This window comes from Neopsephotus bourkii, unplaced genomic scaffold (genome assembly GCF_033783945.1).
Source record: "Neopsephotus bourkii isolate Nb327-2 ecotype Australia unplaced genomic scaffold, CSIRO-AGI_Nbou_v1 NB_1765, whole genome shotgun sequence".
Taxonomy (NCBI): Eukaryota; Metazoa; Chordata; class Aves; order Psittaciformes; family Psittacidae; genus Neopsephotus; species Neopsephotus bourkii.
Window position 1 is genome coordinate 1,501,356 of NW_026902239.1, and position 12,624 is coordinate 1,513,979.

The 12,624-nt window shown below is 38.5% G+C and overlaps 1 protein-coding gene across 5 annotated transcripts in view; it reads right to left on the reverse strand.

The window, feature by feature from the left end:
- Positions 1-4,288: 4,288 nt before the first annotated feature.
- Positions 4,289-12,624, reverse strand: part of PHACTR2 (phosphatase and actin regulator 2) — a 137,401-nt gene continuing 129,065 nt past the window's right edge. For all 5 annotated transcript variants that reach the window (XM_061378319.1, XM_061378322.1, XM_061378318.1 and 2 more), the window contains one exon: positions 4,289-10,321. The gene's annotated coding sequence lies outside the window, so the exon portion shown is untranslated. The remainder of the gene's footprint in view (positions 10,322-12,624) is intronic.

The following is a 12,624-nucleotide window of genomic DNA, read 5'->3' on the forward strand; positions in this document are numbered from 1 at the left end:
TTGGGATAAACCAGTGACCAACGGGAAGGGGGGGAAATGGTGATAGGCTGCCAGGTCGAGCAGGGCCTTTTGTTACCCAGTAATAAAACAATGAGGATTTCCTCAAATTGAAGTAGTACTTTAATAAAAAAGAAGCTCCGTGAACTCAATCACGGTAATTTCTCCAACCCTCTAGAGGCATATTTTCTCACTCCCCCAAAAAACTGGTGGAGAATGGTACCGCCCTCAGTGGGCCTTATAGGCAGCACGCTTTGCAGTGGACCGAAGGGCTATGCGCGTGCGCAGAGGCAGAGCTGTCACTCGCGGGGCTGGAGGCGGGGTTTAGGGATTGGCGTCACCTCAGCTGCGCCGCGCAGTGCGCGGAGGTGCGGCTGCTGCTGCTGCGGCAGGAGGGCGCGCTGCGCTCTGAGGCGGTGCGGAGCGGAGCGGTTCCATAGGCTCCACAGGAACGGGAAGTTCCCAGCTGGACCTAGAGGAGCAGGGGCTTGTAGCGGCGCGGTTGCCTTGCGGTGCAAGCGAAGGAGGCGAGAGAAGGTTATGTGACAGACGTTAGTCACGTCACTCCACCAAGCGCTCAGGCGCGGCTATAAAACACAATAAAGTTCTATAGAGAAACCGTGTGAGACAGGAGGCGCAGCACAGCAGTGCTGGCCTCTTCAACTAGCTGGGCCACAGGGCACACACACCTTCGCCGTTTGGCTATGCACAAGCTCACATCCAAGCCGAGTTTGAAAGCTTACGTGTAAATAATACGTATTCACATCAACCGTGTTTTGCCATATGTAAGTTCTTAATTCTTGTGCTGTGACACTGTAGCTGTATAAATTACACATATGCCATGCAAGCATGCATAGTCACAAACACACAGGTGCATACATACAAGCTCCCTGCTAAGGAAAGCAGGCTTAGTATTTTAGGAGTAGGACGTGAAACTGTTTTGTTGCATTTCAAAAAGCAAGTGTAAAACACAGAGGGAGCAGCTTCTTCCGTGTGCATTTAGGCAATTAAATCTGTGACAACTATGGAAAGGCTGTTCCTGAAAATTAAGATAGAATTATCCACATTTGATGTGTGTATACGTAAACAGCTATATGTATATGTATACCATAAAATACTAGCTTTAATCATGTTTGCGTGGATTTCATTGTTTTTCAGTAGATGTCACTAAAGCTCCAAAAAAGCCTAGATTTTCAGTCTTCTGTGTGAAATCTCACATCTTTACAATCCAGTTTCATCACATCACTTATGGAAATGACTTCTGTACTCAGAGTAATTAAACCACCTCTGCATAGATTTGTATAAAGGTTAGACCTTCCTTTCCTCTTGCTTCCTGACAGTACAAGGTGAGGTCCTTGTCATCCTGTCACGCACCTTGAAGGTTGTAGTGGTACTGGAAGGTTAGCAACCCTTTGACTGCATGCTGTGAATGGGGTTTTCAGGACTGCCCCTGACAGGAGCAGCAGGGACAGGTAGAATAGGAGATCTAGCTTTTCATAAAGTAGCTGAGAGCAGAATTGCCCAACTGTTAAAGATACATTTATCTGTAGGGAAACCGATTAGATTACTACTCACTGCTTCCAGGTTCCTGAGGTAGCTCTGACACCCATAAAAGTGCCAAGTACTTGTATGTAGATGTGGTAACAGGATTATAACTGGCAATCGCCTAAACGTGATCACCCCCTAACAGTGGCAGTACTGTCATTCCTTGTACACCAAATCTGGTCTAGGAGCATCATACCTGTCTGGAAGTGGGAAAAAGATTGTTTACTCTCAGCTCTGTTGTTAATTGTCTGTTTCATATGTGTAAGCTGAATTTGCTTCTTCAGTTTTTTAAGTCTCAAGGTTTTCTGTCTTGCTTTAATTCATACTCTGCACCTTGTATTTCCTGTTTAGATTCTAAGTGTTTAGCAAGAAGGATCTATACTATATGTTCACACTGTGATTAAAACAACAGGCTCCCTTGTCACAGAAGACTGATAGTGTATGCCAACAGTAATACACCTGGAGATTAGTTTTAAAATAGAGGGATTAACGATAATAAGCATCATATTAATGGTTGAACCCAATGATCTTAAAGGTCTTTTCGAACCAATGACTCTATTGCCTCCTTTGTTAACAGCTAAGGGATGTCATCATCTTTTTCCAACTCATTTACAACATATAAAAATATTGAAATTTAGTATCACATGTATGTGAAATGTGTATGAGAGAATGTCTCAGATGGAGAATTCACTTAAGCTTTTGTTTTCATCTAAGCCTTACAAGGCCATCCATCCCACTGTACTCTTTCATTGTGTTCTCTGCTGAGACACTCTTCAGTTTAAACTCAGTGAAGAGCATCTACAGAGACTGAGGGGAAAAGTGTTCGGGTTGCTAACCCCTTTAGTGCTTATGGTCAATAATGAAGAAGAATGGTCAATATTGGAATGGTCTCAGTGTCGAGGCAGCCACTTGAAAAATAATATTCTTGGAAGCATGCTGTTGCCTTAATGTAATCAACAGCTTGCCTTCCATGTGAGGAAATTTATGCTAATAATTTTCTCTTAGTTCTTGCAAAGCAGAAGTTATTGCAAAGTAATTAAAAAGCAAAAGTTATCGTCAGTCACTTTGCAATATGAAAAGGCTGGCAGACATACAGCAGACTAGGTTGAACACTCAGCCGTGAAACATCAGTTTTGTCCGTGTGCAGTAAGTGTAATTCTTGTGCAAATCTGCTGTCGATGAAACCTAAAGTAGTGAAAACCACTTCTTGCTAATAAAAAATAAAATTAGGAACTGGGAGCATGAATTAGGTCTCTGAAGCACTGAGCAGGAATACTATATTTTTAAAATAACTATCACCTCATTGAACATACCTCTGCATGAATATACCACCCACAAGAGAGCTACCAGATGTACTTTAAGGACTCTCAAAATTGAAAGAAGTTTCAGGAGACTTCCTTCATCTCATTTCCATGCAGAGAGACTTGTAATTTGGTCTCTGGAGGCCTTTTTCCAGTAAGTAACAGCTGTCTGAAGTTAACTCTGTTGTACACACCCATGTTTTTGCTAGAGATTCGAGAACAAAATGTTTTCTGTAAAGGTTTTCTGAACGATTTTATTGAGGTAACTTTCTTCATTTTATATGTATATCCATTCATATAGACCTATAATTCAAAGAGCCAAACGCTTGTCTAAGGCACTTGTACCTGTGCACAGCAGAGTATCCTACAGTACTGTACAACTCGGCAACAAACATCTTGTTAAACTAAACCACCATAAACCAAGCATAATACGTGTACTGTATAAAAAAGATAATACATATTCTATTTTTCAGATTACAATATTGGAATATATTTGAGTCTGTATATATATATATAATTATACGCTACAGTACAGATAAAACATCAAGAAGCAGCTATAATTGATTTGTAAGAACTCCAGTTACTTATATTCACAGATATCAATACACCTGTGTAAAATGCAGTATCAGATCAGCCACTTCTGTATAGTCACCGTATTCAATCACACTAAGTCAAGCTGCCAAAATACAATTAAACGCATTCACTTTATAATTGTTACAGAAAATACACACTGCATAAGCCTCTCCACAGACTCACATCTCCACAGCCTCAGATGTTTTGAAAGTCATTAAACACGTGGAAAGTACATTTTAAAATGTCAGTATTTCTAAGCTGATAATGTTTCAGACACATTTTTATAGTTACCAGTAACTATACAGTATGATGGACAAGTGGGGAACCAAGTCTGGAATTTTGTTTGCCTCATTTTACTTGTAAATAGGAACATGTAGTGAAATTCAAGCAAGTTACATTCAGCATAATTTGTTTCTCTTTTCTAGCAAATTAGTAGAAACAATGAAGTCTAAGAACTGTCCCAGTGCCTATTTATAAGTGACACTGTCCATTATGTGCTGCAAAACTTTAATTGCAGGAAATTCAAGTGAAAATTTAATTTCAGGGGACTGTGGCCTGCTTATAGTATATTCAGCACCTAAGAACCTTTTGGCTTTATTGGGCCCTAGAAAGACCCTGCTGGAGCCTAACCACCTGCACTGGTGTGGGTGGGTTATCAGTCCTTCCTGGAGTCATCTCTCAGTGGTGTCCTTGCAGACTTGATTGAAAGAGGCACATGTGCAAGGATTGCTACTACTGAGTACTACCTTCCCCGGTGTATTGCAGCTCTGCCAGAGACATACACGTTCTTGAATGCCCAGTGTTTAAGGTACACTTGGGTCTACAATGTGTGACATACTAATACTACTGTAATTTACTGTTTGAGCAATTCCTCTGTAAAATGCTGGGAAGGGATGCAAACTTACTAGCTCTTGAGTGTACAGCAATATAGTCTGCAATGTTCTTGCACCTATCCTAGATTTTCATTTAGGTGCAAATAGAATTCAATTTCTCTTTCAGGGAGGGATTAAAAAAAAAATAAATTTTGATGAGCTATTTGAACATTTAAATGCAATTTTTTATTAGGAAGAAATTCTTTACTGTGTGCAAGGCCAGGTTAGATGGGGCTTTGGGCAACCTGGTCTAGCGGAAGGTGTTCCTGCTGATAGCAGGAGGGTTGGAACAAGCTGATCTTTAAGATCACTTTCATCCCAAACCATTATGTGATTCTATGAATCAGCATGTGCCATCTCCACACCCTTCCCACCCCTGCTCATACAATTTGATGCCCATTCAAACAAGCCCTTAATATCTTTCTGTTCCAAATCACACCAGCTAAAATAATTGTCCAAAACACAGTATTTGTTTAATTCCAAAATTTATACAAGTTTACAAATCAATATACCACCACACAAAGTAGTGAAAGGAAAATATGTTCAGCAACATTTTACTATATTATAACAAGGTTCAAATATGGTTAAATTTGACATAGTATTGCAAGACTTTATATTTTTAATATAAAGATTTAATGATTGAACAAGGAGATACAGAGAATACCATTACTTTCTTTGTTCTTACCCAATGCAATATTTAGCTGCTAGAAAATAATGAAATAGTGGTGAAATGCTGTATCTAGTTCATATGAGCTCTATTTTCATTAAAATCCTTAAACAAAATGGGAACACTGACAAAGTGTAACAAGATCTTATTAATCATTAAAGTTAATAAATAGAAACCTGTCAAAATGTAACAGTGAAATATGTTATTTTTATTCAATTTCTCCCTTTCTCTATATAGATACACTTTCATAATTTTTTTCCAGGTGTCTTAAAAAGAAGCTTTAAGCTACTCTGGGGAATTTACTTTTCTTTGATTCTCAAAATGTTTTAACATCAACCTAATACAAACCTTCAGAATTGCTTTTTTGTTCATCAAAACCTAGGTCCCAGCAGTGATCATTGCTCCGAGAGCGCAATTCATTGTACAGTAAGAATTAAGATAGTAACAATAATGGAGCTAAATGTGGAGCTCCTAAAGGCAGGAAGTAAGTTTATTCTGTGCTTCACCCTCAGTATGTCTTTATTTTAGTTTATAGCAGTGGCACAGGTCTTAACTCCTAGAGATATGAATAAAAATAGATGACATGAAAGCATTGAAAGACACAGTTCTGGCATACCTAACAATTTCGTGCAAATGTAGTCTTTTAGCATAGTTTCCTTTATCATTAAAGCATTAACAGCATTAAGATACAGGCTCATATTCTAGTCCCTACTTAGGATGCCAGCAGTGCTCAGACAGACCTGTCCTAATGATGCAGTTTGCCAGGTACCCAGATAACAGTGTGGCTCTCACCACCCTGGCTCCAACCTACTGCTAGCTGCAGCTGATGAGGGGGTTTCAGTTGATTCCCAGGCCGCCAGACTAGATAAGACATTTTTAGCCCTTGCTGGCTGGATCTTCCTCCCATTTTATGATATAAAATTGTGGCTCAGACTGTATTTATACTCAGGTTAGTGGCAGCTATTTTGAAACAATTTCTCTGATGTCTGTGTCACAGACATGGATTGAAGCATCTCCACTGGAAACAATGTGCTAATCTCACCTGGAAGGAGGGGACAAATTTCTGTAATTTCAGAGATATTTTCATCCCTTCCTTTCACAATTTTCATTTGGTTTTCTATGAAAAAAGAAGAAAAGTGTTCATCTGATACAGTTTTTACATGTCAGCACCGAGGTTGTGGTGCTTCTCGAAGCACTAGCTGTCCAGTGTGGACAAAGCAGTAGCTGGTGCTGCCCTGGGCCACACCACATCAGAAATCGGTAAAGTCCACCACAGCAAGGGGCATGCACAATGTAGGCAAATGTTAAACCCTACAAGCAAATATACTCTTGTAGACCTACAAATGTCTGTGAATACTTTCAGTGATTTTGAAGAGACACTGCTGCTGGTCCTACCTTTATCCAAATCACCAGCTGAAATGCTATTTAGCTTAAATAATCATTAGCATTTAAATAATTTTTTTTTGTACTTGTTGAATCAACACATATATTACAATTGGAAGGAATTCTGATAGATTATTTTTCATTTTAAACAACTAAATTCAGTTATAAGAACTGATTTATATTGCCTGAAAGAAGAGAGAGATGAGAGACGTTCTAGAACCATTTCAATTTATTATGTGAAGAAGAAATGAGGATTTGTAAGCATCCACTTTTCTGCACTCACAGCAACATGTTGTCATGTGTGATCCTACCAACAAAAATCTCATGTGTGAGGTCATTTCAGCACCACTACTTCAAGCTAGTAATTTTCTCTTTGTGTGGATGTAGACATCTGAGCTCATTATCTGACTCTGTGGAACACAGGTATGCGTGTAAGGTTTGTCGTATGTTGTGGATGACATTTAAATGATTTGTCCAACTTGATAAAAATTGACACAGTGATCCCTTTAGACAACTGGGCTGTACTACACATTGCATGGAAATTGTTATTTTTTAATTTGCCTTTTTAACATCTCTTTATTTTTATCCTCAAGGATTACTTACTCAGGAGTTTCTCAGGACTTGTCCTGATTTTTCCCTTCTAACAGGCATGCAGCACCACAGACAGGTACATGGCATTATTTCCAACAGGCTGTTGTAGCAGCTTCAAGACATTCAAAATCATGAATACAGAGGACTGGGAGATACAGCAGAAACCGACTTTAGGCAGCTCAGTAAGGTAAAGCAAACTCGCTTTACTGCACATAGTAACGTACCAAAATCTTGTTATTTTTTATTGCATGGATTACTTTCTACAGCTGTTGTTTTTCTGACAGTTGATACTTAGAATATAAAAATAGTATATACAATTCTATGTCTGTGTGTGGGTACAGTACACAATAGATATCATTCTAATTCTGCAAGTATACTACGTTTTTACATAAGTTCCAATGCAGAAAACTTTTTGTCCAGTTACTTAAATTTGGCGAAGTAGTTTGCTGACTTGTGGGCCAAATAATGCATCTGATTATTTGTCATCAAAATAATAAGAGATTACATTAGAAACTAAAGATTAGAAACTAAACCAGCATCTCTAGCCAGGCTAGTATTCTGCCTCTAGCAATGGCTTGTAGTGAATACTTTAATAAAAACCCAGACCCTGAAGGAAGATAGGGAAAGCCTTAGTAATAGCTCACCTATGTATATCTTCATGTCTTATGGCAAAACACAGCTTGAGGAAGTCTGAGCCAGAAGCTGTATTCTCATCTTTGCGGTTTAACTGTTAAAACACAGAGAAGGTGGCATGTCTTTCCCATCCATGCTCCAGGCCTACAATAGAGGAATGTCTTCTTGCAAAGTCAATTCATTCACTCCATTCTAAGAATTTAGCAAGTTTTGGTTTGCTTGTGTAACCTGTATGTACTCTGGCATGTCAGTGGAGCTACTGTATAAAGTTTATATAGTCTGACCTTACTTGTCCAAGTTATTCTGCCTGTGCAACAGCTATCCTTCTGCCTTTAGCATCGTGGCTGCTTTCAAATGCTTCAAAGTGATTAAGGCAACACTGAGGTCTATTTAATTCCTCCACTTGTTTCCTTTGAAGTGAAATGCCGTGGTTTATACTTCAAAGTCAACACAATAGACCTTTATAGGATTTTGGACACACATTTCTAAATTTGGCAACAACAACAACAAAGTTTAAGCAGGAGAAATGTTTATTCTGTGCTAGTGTTGAGTTTTTAAGTTTACTCTTCAAATCCTAAAACTAAAAATTAGGATTCTACCAGAATTGCTGACAAACCTTCACTCTAGTGGCCTGATCATTCCTGTATGATTTAGTGCCAAAGAATACATTTCACTGCTTCCTTGATGTCAAAGTGGTGTTTCTATATTTATAAAATTATGGGATCCACAGAAACTAAACTGTTTTCTGCAAATGGAATCCTAATGGCTTTTATTGATTCCTTTAAAAAAGGGAAAGTGGTGCTTCCTTTTCTTTGCTACAAGCACGTATATGTTTATTTTATTTGGTTATTGATATTTTGGGGTCTGAACATCACCAGATTTTTACTCAAATGTATGCAATCCTAAGAGTCATATAAATCCAGCTTTTTAAAAAAGAAAAGTTTGTCAATCTCTAAAAATAATAGAGTGACAGCTATTGGAAAGTACTATCCTGTTACTATAAGTGCTCTTTACTAAAACAATCCACCCCATTTATACAAACCTGGTCGTTTTGTAATATCAGTAAAGGGGGAGATCTAATTTTAGCCACCAACTTCCATTCCTGCCTTTAAGCTGACATCTGAAACAACCATCTTCAACTTTATAAACTGAAAACATTCCACAAGAATCTACTGCAGGTTCTGAGGTAAAAATCACATCTACACAGACCTTTTATTGCCTGAAAAAGAAATACATACACTTCATAATTAAAAACTAAAAGGGCACATAAAAGACAAAAATAATTTGTAATATGTACACACATTAGAAAGGATAAATAGGAAATATATTGTAATACTGCATTAAATGTATGCATAAGTGAATTCCAGACCCCCCCCAAAATGTTGTGTACATTAATTCAAAGGATAAATAAGTGCTGATATAAGACAGAGAATTTCTTAGTGTAAACAATGCCACAGGCTTTTTAATAGGCCTTTGGGCCAACTTAGAGAAACCATGTATTGCCTTTCACACTTCATACCACTTCATTTTAATAGTACTGTATTCACATGTACAATTTCAAGACAGTATAAAAAATTATGACTCTAAGAAGCATTCTTCACACTCAACAAAACAGGCTGCAGACACTCTAAGGATTTTCCATTCACTTTTACAGGACCACTGGCTGAAGACATATTTATTCATCTGGGAGTTCTTCCTCAAAGCAGTGCAAGAGTCCTTGAATGTAAAAAGTCCCATTAGTCATCACTGCTCAAGCCTACTAGTAAAAACTTTTGTGCCTAATTTAAATCCTGATTTTGAATTCACTCTAGCATGATGTCAAAGTTGTCTCTACTGCCTGCCATGGGTGAGAAAGATGATGATCCCTCTGGTTTGAATAGCAAGTGACAGACAGTAAGGAGTGTTTCTAAACATGAAGCATTTCATTGCATTCATAGTGTCATGTTATTTGTCCTTCAAATCCTGTTTATGTATTTCTGAGGATCAGGAGTATGTCAACATTAAAACCCCCAAAATATATAACTTGTTCTGTATGAATGTTCAGTGTATTTTCTTGAAGCATGCTCATTGGGATTTTAAAAAAGACAGCTGTGTTCTACTAGGACTAATTTCTGGCAACTGCATTTACTGGCACCAGAGAAGATTACAGTTCTTCACTAAAGTACTGCTGACGTGAGGACTTGTGGCTTGCTGTCTTCCTAAGACAGGCTGCGGCCACTAGAAAAAATACATGCACAGTTGCTCACACTCTCAGTTTCTTTTAAAAAATAGTTTCTCCCACTGGCCAAGTGCGTTGTTGAGCAGTCCCATCTGTTCCACTCTTGTCTGTGGACCAACAAGTGAAGTCTCTCTTCTCCCACGCTCTCAGTCCTTTTCACACTCAGTTACCCTCATTCACAACCCTATGAAGTCTAATGAGTTCCTGGTGACAGGCTCTCAAGCGATTGTCTTCAGCACTTCCTGACTTGTGGAGCTCCGATGAAGAAGTCCACCGACTCATCTGTGTGAGATAGCCACAGAACCATGGTCTGTCTTAACACTGACAAACACTTCATGTGGGTTCTCCTCCTAGACAAAGCATTTGTCCATTGATAAAGATGAGGGCCACATCCTTCATTAACCTCAGGGTAAGCTGTAGCACACACTCATACTCGGTCAAATTCCAGTGCAATCTCAGGTCTTCAGGACTTAATGATTTCCCCAAAGAAAATTGTTGCATGAAACAGAGGATGTGGTCAAACAGTTATGGACGATGAAACCTGAAACGATAAATCATTAAGAAACTTAGAATTACATTACAATGACAGTGATCCTCATCCTGCTCTGACAGCTGTTTACTTTCGTTGCCTGAATAGAATTATTCCTGATTTTCCTGGTCTGTGTGGGATCAGTCAGCCCTATTATCCCCCACTGTCTCTACTAGAAAACCAAGCAGGGCTACACTGTATCTCAAGCACGGGTGTCCATCTATTTGTCCATACCCTTAACCTGCTACTGTGGTCCCTGGCACAGTTTTGCTTGCATCAGCCAGTACTCTTCAGATACCGCTTGGGCATGGCTGATATTAGCAGACAGACTGTGTATAGAGGGGCATTGCCCTGTTTTGGCGTGGGAGGAAGAGGTTAACTATATGAATTTAAGCTCTGCCAAGCCTGCTGGCCTCAGAGCAAGAGAACAGCTTCCTGGCTGTTTTGTTTGCCAGTACAGATTTAGCTGCAATCGCACCAACTATTTGGACACTGTCGGTAAATTTAAGCCACAAAGCTTAAATTTCTTGGTTTTAATCCTTCTGCAAAATGAGGCTAAAAAAAAATCTGGATTTTTTTAAGCAAGCAGCAGATTTTTCAGCACTGCAGATGCTTTCGTCCTATTAACAGCAGCCAACTGTGACACAAGAAGGCCCAAAGACTGTTTTTTATACTTTTAGGTAGGGCATGTACATCACTCCAGATTGTCTGTATGATGGATAGAGAGGTGGGTTGCTCCAAAGGGTGATACCAACCTTTTCTATAATAAGTTAGCAACCTACAGTAATAGAAACTCTAACTCTGCATAAATGTCATGAATCCAGGCAAAAAGGTAAGAAGGACACCAATATCACATGCTCAACATGTCTATCACCAGATTTCTAAATGCCTGTTTAAAAGGCTTAAAAAAAATCTATGTATCTATCTATCTATCTATCTATCTATCTATCTATCTATCCATCCATGAAGTAGTAAAAGATGCAGCAGCTTTAAAAAAAAGCATAGGTAATAATGCACCTAATACAGTAGATTTATTTAAGTTTTTGTTTGACACGTTTTCTCTTCAGTTCCAGAGAAGAGAAAGGCAAACAAGTCACACATTCACCCTGTAATGTGGCACAGTACAATACACGGATGTCTTTCTCAAATAAAGGAGGTGTACACAAGAGCTGACATTCACAAAGATGCAGCTCATCTACTAAGTGAGGGCACAGTGCACTGCAAAAAGGACACCAGGTTTTTGGATTTGTGTAGAACAATGATATATTGGACTATATATAGCATTTCCATTAGAAGCACTTTACAGACATCTGCTAATATCCTCTTCCCAAACATTTATTTATTTCTCTATTTTTAGGAACTCAGTTTCTTGGATCCTGTTATTAAATAACAGAAAGAATTAGTCCAAATTACTAGGTAGAAAAACAGTTCAACTGACAGTCATTACAATAAGTGATGAAAAATGAAAACCAGGGTTTTTCCTTTCCCAAGCTTAATAGCAAATTTTAACAATACAAAGATATTGTAAATACTGACTATAATATTAAAAACCTTGCACTGAACATGTGATAAGAAACTATATGCTATAAGCTATTTTTGTTTAATATGTTGCTTCCTTGTTGTCTCATTCTGTCGCAGAACTACACAAATAAGAGTTTGTTAACCAGCCAGTTAACCAGCTGCCAACACAAGTGCCTTTTGGTTTGTATTCTCTCAGTGATCTCCTGAAAAAATTAAAAGATGAACAATTCATTCTCTAGCTTGAAGCTTTTGTCTATGGGTTTCTTAAAACGAATCAGTTTTGTTGTATCAATGCAAATGCAGTGGTGAACTACATTAATTTTTAATGAGAAGTCCCAGAGGAAATGGGATCTCTTTTTATTTTCAAAAGTGCAATTGAGTTTAAACATCTGCATCTAATTCTGCCCTTAAGTGGCTTTTCTGGTGCTGTTCTGCTGACTTCTGTGCAGTGGCTCCACAACATGACCACTGAAAATCCAAGAAAAAAGGAGCGTGGAGAGGGAGCAGAGAGAGCCCGATTTCCCTCAGGTCCCTATAGAATTATTGCCTGTATTTATCACAATTTGGCTATTTTTTATTCCATTTTCCAAGACCCTCCTCAAAACAAATCATTAACTTCTTAATTGGTTTTTTCCCTTCACTGGACCCCTGAGATTTTTGGTTCACCTTTAAGAGTCAAATTGTAACCAGTCTCAACTGTTTTCAGTTCTCCTGAAGAAATACCCAGTTCTTTTTGTATGACTCATGCCTATCTGTACTTATGCTTCTGTGTTGCAGTGCAACTCAAAAAATGT